This window comes from Oryctolagus cuniculus, chromosome 10 (assembly GCF_051225735.1).
Source record: "Oryctolagus cuniculus isolate XC-2025 breed Fujian yellow rabbit chromosome 10, ASM5122573v1, whole genome shotgun sequence".
In the NCBI taxonomy this organism is placed as follows: Eukaryota; Metazoa; Chordata; class Mammalia; order Lagomorpha; family Leporidae; genus Oryctolagus; species Oryctolagus cuniculus.
In genome coordinates this window covers 96,676,749-96,695,575 of record NC_142876.1, presented here as the reverse complement: position 1 = coordinate 96,695,575, position 18,827 = coordinate 96,676,749, and the positions used below count along the sequence as shown (strand labels likewise).

Sequence of the window (18,827 nt, the reverse complement as noted above, 5' to 3'; positions counted from 1 at the left end):
AAGGGTGATGGAAGGGCAGGGACTGTTGCTAACCATGCTTGATTTCACCCTGGTGTCCCGGCATTTGTGAAATGCCAGAGTAATCGTAGAGAGCTGGAGTGTGCAGGTGATTTACCTTTTTAAAAAAGAAGTTACAGGGGATTCAAGGTCAGCCCTTTGACAACATCCCTCTTAGGCACTTGCTTGCTGGTCTGTGTTTCACCTGGGAAGTAGAGGGGCGGAGCCATCTTCAACACCGTGGAAACTACAGGAGAGTTGTTGCAGCCTGAGGTGAAGTCAGGTGGGCCCCAGTGGGGAACACAGATCAGGAGCCGCTGTCGTTGGGTTGGCGCCACTGGCTACATGTGCTGCAGGTCCCCACGTGGGAGGAAGAGACTGCTTGGCTGAGAGAACTCGAGCTGGGCCTCCAGGACTGAGGAGGCACAAGGGGGACCAGCTGGTCTCAACGCCGGGCTCAGCAGCACCGTCCAGGGCGCCCTGCCGTGCGGCCTGGCTGAGGGTTAGTAGGCCATAGCTTTGTCGTTGAAGCTGATGCTGCCCCTTAAAGGGCTCAGGTGTGTGCTTGTGTGTCTCCGTAAAGGCCGTTCTTTTAGCACCTGTCTCTGGTCGGGGGTATGAGGATTAGACAAAACGATATCTGCCGAGCGTTTCATACTGTGGCTGCCACGTGGTAAAGAAGCCACAGTTGTGAGTGCTGTGTTCTGGAGGATGAACATGGAGCCCACAGCAGCATGGCTTCTGCCTGGGAATTCCTACGACCCTGAGCCAGGAGGCCGCCTTCTTCCTTCCTGCACTTTGGAAACCCTTTCATCACTCCACTCGGCCATCAAGAAACCGAATGGACAGGAAGCTGTGTGGAGCCATGTCTGCAGCCCAGTCCCCAGCCCTTGCACCCCCCATGCCCTCGCTCACCATGCATGGACAGGGGCCAGCTCTTTGTGTCCAGGTCCCGCCTAGGCCATGTGGCTGTCATGCGCCTTGGTTACATCCTGTCAGGCAGCAGGTAACATTCTGGGTTTGCCTTTTGTTGGGGACCCCGGACCCTCAGCTGTTTGGTGGTGCTCAGTCTTTGCAGCCTTTTCACATTTCACTCACTTTGATCCTTCCCAGCTCCAGGCTGATGGAAACTTCTGTCCCAAACACACTGGAGACACTCACCTGTGTGTGTGGCCACTGATGCCTCCCTGTCTCAGCTTCCTTCTTTTAGATAATATTCATGTGGTACTCACTGTGTGCCAGGTACCACAGACTCTAACACAATGCAGTCCTACCCACAACCTAGCAAAGTAGAAACCATTATTATTCCCATTTTACAGATGAGAGAACTGAGGCTTTAGGACTGCATTGTGTTAGAGTCTGTGGTACCTGGCACACAGTGAGCACCACGTGAGCTAGGAGAGGACTTCAGAACCACCCAGGGATGCTGCCTCTCTGTACCGTGTCCTTTATGTTACCTTACCTACCACCTAGCGCCCGTGTGTGAGCGTTCAGTCAGCTGGGCCATGCCTGTTTATATGCACTCATACGAGCGGCAGATGGAAGTCCCCCCCCCCCCTTTTTTTGTCAAATTGTGCTACTTCTCAGTATGTGAAAATCCATCATAAATGAAAACTGGTCTTATTTTACATAAAGACTTCCAATCTCATCCTTTATCAAAATACTGTAGCAGCAGAAAGTCTTTTAAAAATGTAAAGCAAATTCTGCATCAGCATACCAAATGGGTACCAACTGCTCGCACATTGAGGCTATTTCTGGCGAAGAGGAGATGATTCCCCATTTAATCCTGCAAACCTGCCATACCCAAAGGCGTACAGGACGAGCAGGCAAGGAGGTAACGATTCACAAAGCCAAACCCCAGAAAGCTCAGCTCAGTGTGGCTGGGGAGAAGCCAGTTCCTCCACTGGGGAGACTGGAGTGGCGTTTGCAGAGCATGGTGCTGGCTCGTGGAGTGCTGCAGGTGGGGAGGAGTGGGCAGTGCCACCTGAGCTCCCCTGGAGTGCGTGCCCCGGGGAGGAGGCAGACAGGAAGCACACAGTGGGGCAGAGGGAGAAGGGGTTGAGGGGCAGCGGGGCTTTGACCCCCAGCTGCCAGCCTGGGCTAGGCAGGCCCTGGTCATAGCACACTTTCCTGAGGCAGATAACACAGCTGCTGTTTGAAGGAAGCGTCGTCCACCGGAGAACTGGGGCAGGGCGAGAGGTGGGGCGGACTGCAGCATGACACAGCCCACGAGACATCGGTAAGGAGTCCCTGAGAAAGTGTTTGGGGATGAAATGAGGGAGGGAGACGCCATGCTGAGTGCCTGGCTCTGGCCATTCCACTGTGTCCACGAGGTGTTCAAGGAGTTCCAGTTCCCACCACAGAGAAAGCCATTTAATTGTTTCAGCCTTTCCTGGAACCTGTTGACTGAGGCATTCCCTGTTGGCAAAACAGCCATTAGCTGCTCAGAAGGCACAGCTGTTCCTGGGGCAGGGGAACTCTGCTAAGCTTGTGCAGGGGGAGGGAGGAGGTCTCAGAGGCACGCGTGTAAGCGTCAAAGGTGCAAAAAGAAAAGCTGTGGCAGAAAGTGCACTGTGAAATCTGCATGTGTGCGTGTGTGTACACACGAAGGGGATAGAAGTGGTTGTCTCTGCAGAACATTTCTGGAGGGGATCGATGCTGCTTGCTGTTCTCTTTGCATCCTTCTCTTCAGTTTGAACGTTTTACCATGAACATGTAATCAGAAAGGGAAGAACAAAAGAACTTGATCTACAAAGGTGCCCACGTACAAGTGATTTTTCAGGGGCCACCTGTCTCTGGCAGGAGGAGATACACTGCATGCTCATTCTAAGTTGCTCCCCAGTTGGAGTTCTCTCTGCTTTGTGGACCAAGTGCTTGATTGTGGTTTTGTTGGGGGCAGAGGAACTGTCAAGTAAGTTGTTGATGGCAGGACCGGGATGGATGCTACCTTGGCAGGACGTTGCACCACGTGCCACACTGCGTCTTTATGGGGAAGTAGTTATTTTAAGATGAATGATGTTGACCCAGGAAAAGAGAAATGACTCCCCTATAGTGATTCTATGGTACTCCAATAATCTGCTCATGGGTGTGATGGGCGTGGGTTTGCCTTGCCTCAACTAGAAAGGACATTCTGTACTTGGAAAAAAAAAAAATCTCAGGGGCTCTGAGGGTCAGACCATAAACCAGGCTTAGAAGAGGTTTTCTAGACCCACGAAGGGGCCTGCCACCTCACTGGGGATTCTCATGGACAGTGTCAAGTAGCTTGCAGGAGGACTTTTTTTTTAAGATTTGTTTTTTTATTTATTTGGAAAGTACAATTAGAGAGAGAGAGAGAGAGGGAAAGAGAGATCTTCCATCCTCTGGTTCACTCCCCAAATGGCTGCAATGGCCACGGCTGGGTCAGACAGAAGCCAAGAGCCAGGAGCTTCCTAGTGATCTCCCACATGGGTGCAGGGGCTCAAGGACTTTCCCAGGCACATTAGCAGGGAGCTAGATTGGAAATGGAGCAGCTGGGACTTGAACTGCTAGCGTCACAGGTGGCAGCTTTACCTCCTACACCACAGCAGCTGTTCTGGGCCTTAGTGGACCTCGTAGATGAGAGATGCACCTGACAGAGGCCCTGGGCTAATGTGGCCAAGGATGTGCACCAGCCCAGCCCCTGTACTTTTACCCCACTGTGTCAGGCCGAATCTTGAGCCTGGATTGCACTGGGGACACGCATCCTAGGGAATATGGGCCAGAAGTCCCATGTAGGCCATCTTTGCTACCTGACAACAGCACAGGTGGACCTTGTGCCTATCATGTCCACCCTTGTCTGTTGCAGGTCACCAGTTACTCAGTGACATTCAGAAGTTCATGCTCCAGATATTTTGGGAGCTTGTGTAGTATAAATGACTTGGTGACCCTCCCTCTGTCACGAGACATCATGTGCCACCCCTTTTTTGAGAGGGAGAGGAAGCGAGAGAGAGAACACACTGGATTTCACTTCATGTCTGCAAACCCCCTATTGTAAATGCCCACATGGAGAAGTGCCAGACTGGGGTCATACCAGAGCCTGGACCCTTCCTCCTGAGGCCAGCACCTGTGGGCACCTGTCCGGGACCAGCGGGGGCCTTGCCTTATCTGCATCCATGCCAGGTTCCTCTCTGCCTTAGCCACCTGGCTGGTTGTTTTTGTGGCTGGCATTCTTGATAATCTGACTCCAGAGTTGCTCTCTGTTTTTCCTGACACGTTTCCTTCTAGAATTTTAGATTGCTTTTTCCCTGTAGCTCACTTTGAGTTTTCTGAAGAAGATACAACCAGAAAGTCATTTCACCTGCCAAGATAGGAAATATCTTTTGGTACTTTTCAACCCTTTTTCCCACCTCCCAAGTCTCAGTCGAGTTAAGAAGGAGAGAAGACTGGCAGATTGGTGCTTATTTTTTTACTTATGCAGGAAAAGCCATCTTCATCCTTTAAGTGTGAATCCTGCATAAAGTATTTGAAAATGGCATTTATTAGCTAATGTTGGAAGCTGACAAGTGCATTGTCACTTGAGCGAAAAAGCACTTGGGCAGTGAGAGCAGAAATCCAAGAATCTCCCAGGGTCAGAGGGCTCAAAATGCTGCCTGCACCTGGAAGGCACACTGACTGCATGCAGGGAGGCGCCTCCACCTGCCAGCCCTCACCAGGTGACAGACGGGTGCCCTCTGGGGAGAAATGAAATGCCACCACACGTGAAATACGCAGCATTTTGTGAAGGGCGGCCGTTTCACTCGCTGATTTTACTGCTGAGAAAGGTGCTGTCTTGGGACCAGTTTATAAGATCAGAGGTCAGTCTCCTGGTGTTAACAGTTATGACTCTTGCCAAGAAAGGAGCCTGAACAAAGCCAGGTTCACAGATAATGTGATTGCACTTGGAGCACCCTCCAGCCCAGGGCAGTCTTGTGGAGAGCTCCCACCCCTTGTCACATGTCATAGTGCCCTGGGGAGGTGGTGGAGTGGGGAATTTTCTTCACGGGATCAAAACGTGGAGACTGGCAGAGCCCAGAGTGGACTGGAGATGAAGTCAGACCTCTGAACATGTACGAGAGTCTGCCCTGAGCCCTACCCGCTCTGCAGACAATGCAGCAGCAAAGATAACATGCTCTTCCAATTCTCAGCCGCCCCCTTTCCTAATAAATAGCTTAGTCATAGGAGGCACGCGATGCACTTTCAGGCTCTGCCAGAGAGTCTTATCTTCCATTTCCAGGCCTGTGGCGTGTATATTTCTGAATAATGTATGGCCAAGTGAGGAAGAATTGTTTCAGAGATACCCTGTCTCTGGAGGGATATGGGTTTTATTAACCCAAGTGGCAGATATCTAAGTCAAATGTCCTGTTGACAAAGGATGGAGACCCAGGTCAGATTTTAAATGGGTCCTGATGATCAACTTGATTGATCACAAGTACAGTCGAGTGCTAGCAAGGCTGCTGGGGCCAGGGCAGTGTGCCAGCCAAGAAGTGAAGTTGAGTTTGAGTGCATCTGTTACTAGGTTTTGGTGTGTCCAGGTTAAATGCGCTAAGATGGGTTCCCAAAATGCAAGTTAAAATTCCTGATGGCTCCAATGTCCCTCTGCATAGATACTGAGGGCCAAAGTTCATCCCACGTGTGACAGCCGACATTTCACAAGTTCCTTGGTGCAGTTCTGGCATTTCACTTGGTAACACGCTGGGTTACCAAGAAGGGGCAGCACCAGCTCTATTGAGATACCATTCACACACTGTACAGTTGGCCTATTTAGCATGTATGATCCAGTGGTTTTTAGTGTCGTGACAGACTTGTGAAACCATCAGCATAGTCCACTTTAGAACATTTGTCATCGCCTCTAAAAGAAGCCCCGTGTCCCTTAGCTGCCACCCGCTGTGTTTTCCATTCATCCACCCCTAGGCAACCACCGAATTTTCTGCCTCTACAGATTGACCACCTCTGCATGTTTTGTGTACATGTAATCTGATATGTGGTCTTTTGTGACTTATTTTATTAGAGTAATGTTTTCATGGTCCATCCCGTTTGTAGCATATGTCAGGCTTCATTCCTTTAATATTCCGTTGTGTGCGTAGCCCACATTTTATTTATCCATTCATTTGTTGATGGACGCTTGGGTTGCTTCCACTTTTTGACTATTATGAATAGTGCTGCTAAGAACATTTAGGTTTTTGTGTGGAAATAGGCTTTCATCTCTTGGGGGCTGCATCTCGGGATGGAGTTGCTGGATCATACTACAAGTCTGTGCTGAGCCATGTATGGAACTGCCCGAGCGGCTGTACCGTCTTCCAGCCCCACTGGCTTTGTAGTGAGGGGTTCATCGTGTCCTTGCTGACCCTTGTTACTCGACTTTTTGTCAGAACCGTGAGAAGTGCTGTCTCACTGTGGTTTTGATTTACATTTCCCTGATGAATAATGATTTCAAAAATATTTTGGTGTGGTTATTGGCCATTTGTTTATGTTCTTTGTATAAATAAATGTCCATTTGTTCTTTTGTCCATCTTTAAGTATGTTACTTGTCCTTTTATTATTATTATTTTTTTTTGACAGGCAGAGTGGACAGTGAGAGAGAGAGAGAGAGAGAAAGGTCTTCCTTTGCCGTTGGTTCACCCTCCAATGGCCGCTGTGGCCAGTGTGCTGCGGCCGGCGCACCGCGCTGATCCGATGGCAGGAGCCAGGTGCTTTTCCTGGTCTCCCATGGGGTGCAGGGCCCAAGCACGTGGGCCATTCTCCACTGCACTCCCTGGCCACAGCAGAGAGCTGGCCTGGAAGAGGGGCAACCGGGACAGAATCCTCGCCCCGACCGGGACTAGAACCCAGTGTGCCGGCGCCGCAAGGCGGAGGATTAGCCTAGGGAGCTGCGGCGCTGGCCAATTAATCTGTTTTTTAACTTTGTTGCTCATACTTCTGATGTCCTATCTAGGAATCTATTGCCAAATCTAAGGTCATGAAGATTTAGGCCTATGTTCTAAGACTTTTTAAAGATTGATTGATTGATTGATTGATTTGAAAGTCAGAGCAAGAGTGGGGGAGAGACAGAGAGAGAGATCTTCTGTCTGCTAGGTCACTCCCCAGATGGCTGTAACAGCCAGATCTGGGCCAGGCTGAAGCCTGGACCAGGAACTCTGTTCTAGTCTCCCACATGGGTGGGCAGGGCCCCAAGTATTTGGGCCATCTTCTGATGCCTTCACAGGAAGCTGTATCAGACTCAGATTTTCACTCTGATATGGGATGATGGCATAACAAGCAGTGCCTTCACCTGCTGTAACACAGCAAGCACTCGCCCCTCCTCAAAGACTTTCACAGTTTTAACCCTTACATGTGAGTTACTCTGTGCAGTACAAGGTTGGAGTCCAGTTTCATTCTTCTGCCTGTAGGCAGCTGTCTACTTGTCCCAGCACTGTTGAATAGGCTGTTTTCCCCTCATTAAAGGGACCATGACACCCTTGTTGAGGTCAGTTTATCAGAGACACACAGGTATGTTTCTGGACATGGCAACCTAGTCTTGATCTATATGTTTCTAGTTAGGCCAATCCTGATTATCATTGCTGTGTGGTCAGTTTTGAAATCAGCAGGTGTGAATCTTCCAAGGTTGCCCTTATTTGTTGTATGTTTTAGATACTGACTTCTTTGCAATTCCATGTGAGTTTTAGATTCAGCTTATGAATTTCTATAGAAATCATCTGGGATTCTAATAGAGACTGCATCCAATCTGTAGACTGTTTTGTAGATGACTGCCACCCTAACAAGGTTAAGCTAATGTCAAATTTGTGAAGGTGAGATATTTCCCCGCTTAGTTGGATATTTAATTTCCTTGAACATTGTTTTGCGTTATCAGATTATAAGTTTTCCATTTGTTTATTCTAAAATATTATTTTCATTATATTATAAATTAAATTTTTTTCTTGATTATATTTTCAGACTGTTGTATGTAAGTGTTAAATTGAATTGACTTTTACATATTGATCTTGTATCCTTCAATCTTGCTAACGTTTTTTGTAGTTTGAATAGTTTTTTTAGTATATTCCTTATGATTTTTTCTGTGTGTAAGCTTATGCCATTTGTAGCTGTACACAGTTTCATTTCTTTTTATTTTTTTTTGAATTTGAATGCTATGTATCTATTTATCTATGTACCTACTTACTTGTGTGCCTGCCTACCTAATTGTCCTGGCTAGAAGTTCTAGTGCAATGTTGAATAGAAATGATGAAGATAGATTCTCCTTTCTTGTTTCTGATCTTAAGAGAAAGCATGCTTTGTTGTACTATTAAGTGTGGTGTCTGCTGTGTTTTTTGCTTTCATTTGTTGTGGGTTCCCTTTATCTGATTGCTGTTCCTAGTTTGATGAGTGTTTTTATCATGAAAGAGTGTTCAATTTTGTTAAATGCTTTTTTTCCATCTTTTTTTAATTTGTTTTATATTTCACTGATGGTATGTTACATTAATTGATTTTCTGATGTTAAACTAGCCTTGCATTCCAGGGAAAAATCCTGTTAGGTTATGGTATAAAATCCCTTTTATGTGTTGCTGGATTTCATTTGTTAGTATTGGATTTCTGAACGCATATTCGTAAAAGATACTGGTCAGTAGTATTCTTGTGATGTCTTTGGTTTTACTTTCAGGGTATTATTGGTTTCATAGAATGTGTTTTATGTACCTGTGAATGCTATATTTCATCTTCATGCTTGAAAGATAGCTCTGCTGGATACTGGATTCTTGCCTTCAAATATTTTTTTTCTGTTGCTTCTGTCTTTTGCCCCTTCCGGCAGTTCCATTACATGTATTTTAGTGAACTTAATGTGTCTCCCATTTATCTCAGGCTCTCTCTGTTTTTCCTCATTCTTTTTTTAACATTCTTTTTTTAAAAAGATTTTTATGTATTTATTTGAGAGGTAGAGTTACAGACAGTAAGAGGAGAGACAGAGAGAAAGGTCTTCCATCTGCTGGTTCACTCTCCAAATGGCCGCAACAGCCGGAGCTGCGCTGGTCTGAAGCCAGGAGCCAGGTGCCTCTTCCTGGTCTCCCATGTGGGTGCAGGGGCCCAAGGACTTGGGCCATCTTCTACTGCCTTCCCAGGCCACAGCAGAGAGCTAGATTGGAGGAGGAGCAGCTGAGACCCGAACCGGTGCCCATATGGGATGCAGGCGCCATAGGCAGAGGATTAACCTACTGTGCCATGGTGCTGGCCCCAACATTGTTTTTTTAAACATTCTTTTCTTGCATTCCAGAGAAAAATCCCATTAGGTTATGGTGTAAAATCCCTTTTATGTGTTGCTGGATTTCATTTGTTAGTATTGGATTTCTTTTTTTCTGTTAAAAATAGAATGTTGCATAATCTCTGTCAATCTATATTCAAGTTTTCTAATTCTTCTTCCTCCAATCCATGTATGCTGTTGAGCCTGCTGGAAAGTTTTTCACTTCTGTTATTGTATTTTAAAGCCCAGAATTTCTATTGTTAAAATGATTCCTCTCTTTATTATAGTCTGATTTGATGTGACTTTGTCATAATATCCTTATTCCTTTAATTATGATTCCCTTTGAACATATTTGTAATAGCTACCTTGAAGTCTTTTGTCTGGTAAACAAAGAGCAATTTCTGTTGTCTGCTTTTTTTTTCTTGTGTTTGTGTGTCTTATTTCTTTGTGTGTGTGTGTTGTAATTTTTTTGTTGGAAACTGGACATTTTAGATAATGAATTATAGCAACTCTACCAGTGCTGCCTTCTGAGGCTTTGCCTGTTATTGTTTGTTTTTAGTGACTGGCTGAATTCTCTGAATGAAGTCTAATCCCCAGACACTCCTGCCACCTGCCCTGCCTCTGTGAAGCCCCTGTGCTTACTTTGGCCCCTCAGAGGGTTGGGGACTTAGTTGAGTTCATAGTCACCATGACATGAAGCCTATCTCTGGTCTGTTTCCTGACCATGACCACATGAACCATTCGGCTCCAGTAACTGCTGACTTACTGCATTGCTGCATGATACAAATTAGTGTATAAGCTGATTTCATCATTTTTTCAAACTTTTTTTAAAAAAGATTTTATTTTATTCAAAAGGTAGAGTTCCAGACAGAGAGAGGGAGAGACAGAAAGAGGGGTCTTCCATCTGCTGGTTCACTGCCCAAATGGCCAGAACGGTCAGAGGTGAGCCTATCCAAAGTCAGGAGCCAGGAGCTTCTTCTGGGTCTCTTACATGGGTGCAGGGGACCAAAGACTTGAGCTATATTCTACTGCTTTCCCAGGCCATCAACAGAGAGCTGCATCAGAAGAGTAGCAGCCAGGACACATACTGGTGCCCATATGGGATGCTGGCACCGCAGATGAAGGCTTAGCCTACTACACCACAGCACTGGCCCAATTTGCAAACTTTCAAAGGGATATTTCCCGAGGTCACTGCTTGAAATGTGTCTTTCTCCTAGTTGTCTCTTGCTCCAGTGGTTTCCAGCAAACTTGTCAGCCTGCACTTTGACTTAGATGGACATCTCCAATAAGCCTCTTTCCAGTTGTCTTCCACTATGGTCTCCATTGTTCTTTGGGTTTCTTTAGGCTTCAGCTTCCCCTGACTCAGTTGCAACTAAAATCAGTTTTTGGGGGAAGAGACTTCAAACTCTGTCTTGTGCTTTTGCTTCCTCCCACCCTCTCCTGGGCAGAATCTCTGAGCCATGGTGTTGGAGCGGTTGATCTGTCAATGGAGTGATACAAGGAGTCGAGTGTTTAGCTTGGAGGAAGGGGGATCATACCCTCTCCTTATGTGGATCCTGTATCTTTCAAGTCTGGGCAGCAGCACTGAATATCCCAGGCTTCTCAGCCTGCATACCCTAGGCAGAGCCGCTGCCCTCACAGCACAGGCTTTGTGGAAACAGGGGGCCTCCCTTCTCAGCTTCACTTGCCCAGCAGGTAGCTTCAGCTGTGGCGGGATGACAAATGCTGATGCTCCACTCCTCCTGGGAAGAATGCCCTTCTGTGAACGCGGGAGAGAGCAAGAGCCCTGTGTTCTTGGCTGTGCCTTGTTGAACTTGGAAAGTGAGGGAACAATCCCTTGTTCAAATACCAGTCTTTTGCTGTTCTTACCAAGTTTTAGTAGATTTTTTTTTCAATACATGTTTCTTTTTTTTCTTTATGTCCTCTGGACCATTTCCAGAAATTTTAAATCATTGTGGTTTTAATAATATTTAATAATTTTTGCTAGTTTCACTATGGAGCAGGTCTTTGGAACTCCCTATGTTGTCACAATGGACATGGGTCTTCTCGTGGAGCTTCTTAAACACCCAGATGTCTGCTCCCTCTGGAAAATCAGTACATCCATGACGTGGATAGGGTTTGGAAAAACCCAAGCAATTTTGGTGTATGGTCATGGTTAGGGTTACCATTGTATTATGGATGAGGGTACTGACTTTTGATCTGATCCACAGCCCTGAAACTTAACAGTTTGCAATCTTGAGCACAGGACCACTTATTAATCAAGAAATTGAGGCTAATAATGCCTCCTAGTCCAGAAGATCATTGTGAGGGTTCAGTGAGTTAATACCGTAAGGCACATAAGCAGGAAAAATAAAAATAATATATAACAATGCATCATGTAATACTAATAAATGGATGATGATAACGATGATGGTATCTTTGTATCCAGGTTATTCTTCATTGTGAGCTACAAGTTGGGCATTCAGGTAAAAACCTAACAGAAATGCCAGTCTTCTACATATATTTATCCTAACATAGATTTTAAAACACAGAATCTCACCGATTCCTTTCCATTTGTACCAGAGTAATGTGGTTCCTGAATTCTGGGAGAAGAGAGGGAAGAGCATAGTTTTTCATCCCACATACATGTGAATTTTCTCCAGTTATTCCTGTGCAGGGATGTGTGAGGTTACCAAGCAGATATCTGCTAATGGGCTGACATTTCTGTTCCTCTGTGATTACCGCTTTAATGTGCAAATGCAGGAGGAGCAGTCAAAGGCCCAGAGCCCTAATGAAGGATGTGAACCGTGAAAAAGGCTTTTCCTCCAGGACAGCTCCGAGTTGCACTAATGGACGTCAGTGTTGGGGCTGGCGAGGTGTGATCTCTTCCTGTCTGTGATCTTCTCTTCCTTTATATGATCCGGGGGGTGTCTAGCCTGTGTCGCAAGAGCAGACTCAGACTCAACGACCTGCTTAGAGAGGAAATACCTTTAATCCCCCCTTTTATGGTTTCACTGCACAAAAGGAACAAACGTATTACAGGGAAAATTCATTGAGCCAGGACAGTAACGGAACCCAGTCCCCTGAAATGCAAGCCCTAAGGTGCTGTTGGAGCGCCCAGGCATCAGTCACGTCCAGTCTCCTTGTGGTGTTTTCCAGTTCACAGATAATCACTTTAAAAAGCAAGTGTGTACTATTTGATAAATAGTGGCATTCACAGTAGTGGTCTTCAACTTGCCACTCTTTCTTTGCATTTGCTAAGTGGTAGCAAAGGTGCCAGTTGTACAGGTGGACAGGCTTGAGGTGGATCCTGTCCCTGTCACTCACAACCTGTGTGCCTTGGACAAATGCATTTTGGCTTCCTGAGCTGTAGGGGGCCGGGTCAGGAGGCACTGTGCCACAGTTGTTAAGAGCCGTGTCTCGGACCCTCAGGCCCCGGCCATGATGCTTGAGCACGCTGTCAGCTGTGTGGCCTGTGAAACGCATCCCACCCTGTCTGGCCTTCCTTTTTCTTACCTGTGAAATGGGGTTAGTGTCCTCCACAGCATGTGAGCATTCAGGCTACTGTGCAGAGGATCCTGCACCTGAGTGGTGTGCAGGTGAGCTGCTTGGAGGCTGACCCTGCAGCTTGCTCTGCAGTGATGTCTTTAGACTTGGTAAAATTTGAGTGTAAAGAAGAAGGAAAAAAGGGTGCTATTCTGGTAACTGATTATCTTACTTTATGTGTAACCCTTGTTTTTGATTTTCAGTGATGTTTTTGTTGTTGCCTTACAATGGATAGTTCAATAGTCTCAAGCAACCATGAGGCATTTCAGGAGAGTCTCTTCTGGCGGGTGGGGCAGGGGGTAGGCAGGTGGACAGCTTCTTTGGCTGTGGGAATGTCTGCGTTGAAAGTGGAGGGAGCTGGCTGCCAGGTGAGGTCCTGGACTGGGAGGGCTGCTGGTGGCCAGCTGCAAGCCTGGGGATCAGAAGGTCTTAGGCTGATGGTCTCTCCTGGGAGGCTTTGCTCTGGAGTTCTTAGCACAGCTCTGTTCCTTGGTTGCCTCTCCTTCCTGATTACACAGGGGAGACAAGGTGTCCCACCCATGCTGCTTCCCACGCCCTGCTCTTGTCACTTCTGGGGCTGCTCTGCTACCTGCTCTGCAGAGGGAGCTCCTCTGGCTTGGTGCCTGACAGTGCTCCACAGTTCCTGGTTGAAGGATGCAGGGAGATTTGATGAGCCTCCAGGAGCTTTTGAGCTGGAAAAGGCTGATAAGTTGGGAAGAAACCACATGGGATGTTTGCCTCTGCCCTGAAGGGCGCAGAACCTCCCTCTGTTTAGAACAAACCAGAAGCAACCCCAGGCACATTCTTCCCTTTCTCAGCTCCTCATGGGACTAGCCCAGCCTTGGCCTCCAGCACCTTGAATGTAAAATAGGAAAATTGGACTTAGCTGATGCAGTGTTGACATTCTGGAAACACTTCCTCTATGCCAGGCACTGAACCAGTGTTTACATGTGTCACCTCCTTCAGTCCCCACAGCAGCTCCCTGAAGATCAGCTCTGTTTTGCTCCCATTTTGTAAGTGAAGAGAGCTCTGAGACCTTGAGTTGTCTGCTGAGGGCCACACAGCCCATCAGTATCCTCAACCAGGTGTGATGCTGGCTGCCGGTGAGATCCTTTGTAGGAAGTGAGTGTCTCGAAGGCTGTACTGTGTTTGCTGAGCTGAGGAGAGAATGGATATGGCTTGCTGTGGTTCCTCCCCTGGACGCACACCCCAGCAGCACCAGGACTGGCCCAGCTCCTTTCCTCAGGGCCCAGGAGGACTGCCCAGGCCAGGGATATTTTCCTCTTGTGCTGTAACCCTGAGGAAATGAATCTCCTTTCGGGTTAAACAACAGAATTCACGGCAGTGAAATTGAAGCCCTTGAAGAGCTTACAGAAACATAGGCCGGCATCCGCCATGGCTGTCAGCATGGAGCGGCTCGCCCTGCCTGGTGTGCTGGTCAGGACTGGGTCAGCAGACGCTGTGGGAATGGGTGGGCTCTGGCTGTTTATCATACCTGTGCATCCTACCTTAGGAAGCAGTTTGATGCACCTGCCACTTGTCAATGAGCATCTCTGCACGCTGCTGGAGATGAACTAGGGCATGGATTTCAGGGTTCGGGATGAACAGATCCTCTTGGCCCAGCGGCCTCTTGGATGAAGTTGATAGGGACGTATGATGGAAAGATATTCATAGCTCCCTTTAAGAAGCAAATTGAAAAAGCCTACTTAATCAAAAAACTGGCCGTGGTTCATCACATTTCAATCTCATTTCGAGCTGCCTCTGTACCCTCCGAAGATTTTTCCCCGCGCAAGCAGAACTTCTGATTACCGTCTGCACTTGTCAGCTTGCAGCAAGTGAGCTTGCCTCTGAGGCTGCCAGTGAAAGGCTGCTTAGGGAAGTGTCATTGTGATGAGGGTGGTGTCTCTTGCTGTGGCCCAGAGTTCAGGAAAAGCAGAGCGAAGCAACCAGCATCCAGGTTGGAACATCAGAAGGCATTGTTGCAAGTCAGAGGAATTGGCTAGTTCCTGAGAAACTGGGGTGGCCAGAGTGGAGCACTGACCGGTAGCTCTTTGGGGCAGAGGTCATTTGGGATGTTGGCAGCATTGGCAGTCACAGGAGTATGATTTGGATCCCTTCTTTTACGCTGTCATTGTTTGCTAGGTCCGTCAGTTTTCTTGTGTGACCTCATGTCCACCAGCAGCCGTCGAGTTTCCCCCAGCCCCGGGTGGCCTTTGGCCTGCCACTTGCAGTTGCTTGCCTGTTTTTCTCCTGGGGTGGGAGTAGGGGGAGGGACACTGCAGACATGGCCTCTCACTTGTCAGGACCCCAGCCATCCTTTTTCCTGTCTGTCTGAATCTCATCCTCTTTTCAAAGCCGCTGGGCATCAGCCTTGGCTCTGCCCCATTCCCTAAAGCATCTCAGACACTGTTGGCCTTCTTCTAGGAGCTCTTGGAGAACTTGGGGGCAGACTTGTGCAGTTCAGGCCTTACTGACTGGACATTGTCCTGAGTGTGCTGGCTCCTAAGTGGACCATGCCATGAGCTGACGTTGTGTGTTCTGTGGAGCCTGGCACTATGACAACTCAGAAGGGCTGTCTGCATCTAACTGGACATACCAGGCTCAAAACACAGTGACTCTGATGTAGTTAGGGAAGGAGGCCTTGGTGGGTGTGGCTTGTCCTCATATGGTTTGCAGTAGTAAAGTGTGTGTGTATGTAAGAGAGAGAGAGAGAACGGGAAGAGTGTGCAGATGTTAAAGCGAGTGGAGTAGTGTTCAAGAGGGGAGACTCTATCAAGAGTGTATTCCATGTTCTTTGTGCTATTTTTATTCTTGAAAACTTTCCCTAGATTTAAACTGTCTCTGTCCTTATAATGTCTGTCAGCTCCCTCTGGGGGACATCTTCCCTCTCCTCCCCTCCTGGCCAACTCGACAGCCGACCACCCTGCTCTGAGCTGCCGTGTTTTTTCACCTGGTGGGCTCCAGTCCCCTCTGAGCTGACTTCTCTTGTGTTCTTCCTTGTCTTGGAATGGTCTTTGCCCCAACCTCTGAATAGCCAGGGTAGTCTTTAGTACGTGAATCCACTGGCATCACATCACCCATAGCCTTGACCTTCTAGTAGGGTAACGGCTGCCTGCCTGTCCTCCTAGAACCGGCTCCCCTGTGCTCTCTGTTCCATGCTCTCTGTCTCCCCCTTGTGCTCTGTTCAAACTGATCTTGCTCTGCCCTAACCTCAGCTGCTCATTCCCCTACAGGCCATTCCGGAGGGGCTCCTGTTCCGGGGAAGCCCTGCCCCTCTGGTCTCTCCATTCCTCCACCCCCTTTGTGTGAATATTGCATTCAGAGATGCCTTTTCCAAACATCTCGTTCAGAAAAATGACCTCTGCCTCCATTATCATCTATTCTTTTCTGACTTTAGTTTTCATGGGAGAACTTGCCAGTGTACTACTCTGACGTTGTTTCATGTCCAGTTGTTATTGTGCCGATCGAACGTCAGCTGGGGTGTGGGGAAGGGCTGGGGTCTGTTCCCTGCTGTGTTTTCATAGCCTCACGTGTGCTGGCTCCAGAACAGCAGCATTGGTATCATCTGGGAAAGTGCTAGAAGCGACAATCTTAGTTCCTCCCCCAGATCGATTGAATCAGGTGCTCTGGAGGTGCAGCCCAGCCTGCACCTGTGTTTTACAAGTCCTCCAGCTGGATCCTCACACACTTTTTAAAATTTGAGAATCGCTTGTTTTAAATAGTGATGTTCATAAGGTATGTTCTAAGAAATACTTGAACAACTGTACAAATACTGAATGCCCTTCTCTGTTATACCATCTGCCCTTTGTTGCCTTCTTAATTCAATATCTTTAAATTCTATAATCTCATACGTTTTTCACCATAACAAGGTTCATGATTCGAGGTTAAAATATGACTTCTGCTTTTATTGCCTCAGCTTCTGCCTCCTTCTTAGCTACATGTGAGTCTTAAGATGCCGTATCCTCCCCTGCATTCACATTTCTGATCCTGGCAGTTGTTGGGGGTACAATATGGTCTCTCCAAAATGTGAGTGATTACAGAAGTAGCACTCTGTGCTGCTGAGTGTCCGTTGAAAGATTATGATGGCAAGCTGTCCCGAGATGATGAACTGGCTCCAGCTGGGGTTCATACCAGGTCCCCATGGCCCGGCTAAAAGTAGAAGCTTTGAGGTGGACAGGTCACCTGCCTGGATGCTGAGTGATGTCTGGTGTGACCAGAGCCTCTGATGGTCAATTTATCAGTGTCAGCCCTGAGCTCATTCTTGCCTGAAGAACAGATAAAGTGGCCACCAGGTAGAATGGCCCCAGATAAAAGAGTCTAAAAGGTTATTTGTTGGAAAATTAGAAAGTTCAGCTGTGAACAGATCTCCTGGAGATCGCACGTAAGAGCTATTTAGACCTGAGGGTTTGTGGCTGGGCTTTATGTATTCTGTCTAAAAATGTGGACTTTTCCGTTTGAATCGCTGTACAGCAGGGGAACAACGGTTCCTGGAAGCATCCAGTGTTCAGCCTTGACCTCCAATCCTGTAGTACAGAGCCAGTGGAGGACTGCTGAGCCAAGGTTGGCATATTGTGTGCACCAGATGGGTCATGTCGTTAGTGGGGTCAGAGGTTGGCTGAATCGCTGGGTGGTACTGGTGCTGAGGAAGATGGCCCTGGATCTTTGGATTCTTGGTTGTTCTTTCCCTTTCTCTGTCACTTTCTTTAGACTTTTCTGTTGTGAATATTTGCCTAGTAGAGTTACTGCTGCTTAGAATATTGTTCAGCATTGTTTAGAATACTAGTGGTTAGGATGGGCTGCTTCCCATTTGTTTTTGAGCTGCATGGAGAGGGAGTGGGTACATCTCAAGGACAATCTCAAGGACAGTTGGGACCACCCCATGAGGGGTTACATATGCTGCCATGGTGGAAACCCCTCCAGAAACCTGCTGTGCCAGCAGACCCATAATGAACAAATGTGTCCTCAGCATGACCGGATGTCCCCATGTCACTCTTATTTCTAAGGCTTGATTTGCTACTGCTCTGGGGCCAGCCTCGGGCAGGTGGCCAGTGTACAGGCTTGTCCTGGGCTGTGGCCTGCAGACCCCGAAAGCATGAAACACCATGTTCCGGGGGCGAGATCCTGGCTGAGAACAGGCTGAAATGAGGACCTGGGGGCATTCTGGAAAAAGAGTTTTCCTCTCCTTCTCTTTTCACTCCTGGATAGAATAGCTGAGGTCGGTTCTGTTATTATAGAACAGCTGCCACACACTGAGTGTTCCCAGGTGCCCAGGCCTGCGTCGACTCTGGAGAAGCCCTCTTCCTGTCTCACCTGTGTGGTTGTCATCACTGCTCCTCAGTGAGGGAGAGTGGGCCCGGACCGATGCATGTGAATAAATACTCAGTAAATATTGGTGACTTAGGTTAATAGCAGTGGTCTACCCCCAGTCCTGTCAGCTAAGTATTATTGTCTTCCCTTCTCAGGAAACTGAATCAGAGAGACAGAGAAGGAGAGGAAAGGGGGGGGGGGAGAACACCAACAGGCCGACACAGAAAGCAGAGAGGTTGGTGTGCTGACCACCGCGGAACGTGGAGTTCCTGTATTGGCAGTATGAGTGATCAGGGTTAACACGCAAGCTCTGGTCCCCGGCACAGAGGCACATTATGTGGTACTGAAGGACTGAGCCTTGGTACTAAAGGGTGAGATTCAATCCTTGCTCTGTTCCCTCCCCGAGCTGTATGTAGGGTCTTGAGGGCAGTGCTCTCCTCTTCCCCGACCTTTTGTAAAATGGGGGTGTTAATGGCACCACCTTGTGGGGATCCCTGACACAACAAAGTCTGTTGAGCACTTACTCAGCTGTGCACCTGCAGCTTGGATGCAGCCCTTCTGTTCTGAGTGCCTGCTGTGTGCAAGGCCCTGTGCTGGGTGAGTACTTTTCCCACTGAGTGGATGCTCACAGTGGGAACAAGACCAGGTAAGTGGAGCCTGAGAGGTGATCAGAGCTGAGTCTCAGACTTGCTGAGAACTGGGTTTAGACAAGTCAGATCACCTCCCTGGATCCTTCAGATTCCCTAACGACCTGCAGAAGCTGCCCCATCCACCGCATATACTGAGAGCAGTGGCTGGC

At 47.9% G+C, this 18,827-nt stretch overlaps 1 protein-coding gene across 3 annotated transcripts in view; it reads left to right on the top strand.

The window, feature by feature from the left end:
- The window catches only part of CACNA2D3 (calcium voltage-gated channel auxiliary subunit alpha2delta 3), an 875,732-nt gene that overhangs the window by 354,332 nt on the left and 502,573 nt on the right, over window positions 1-18,827 (top strand). Inside the window, exon 1 of one of the 3 annotated variants that reach the window (XM_089305523.1) lies at window positions 16,985-17,102. The exons of the other annotated variants lie outside the window; for them this stretch is intronic. The gene's annotated coding sequence lies outside the window, so the exon portion shown is untranslated. Of the gene's footprint in view, window positions 1-16,984; window positions 17,103-18,827 lie in introns of those variants that run through there. 3 annotated transcript variants of the gene reach the window in all.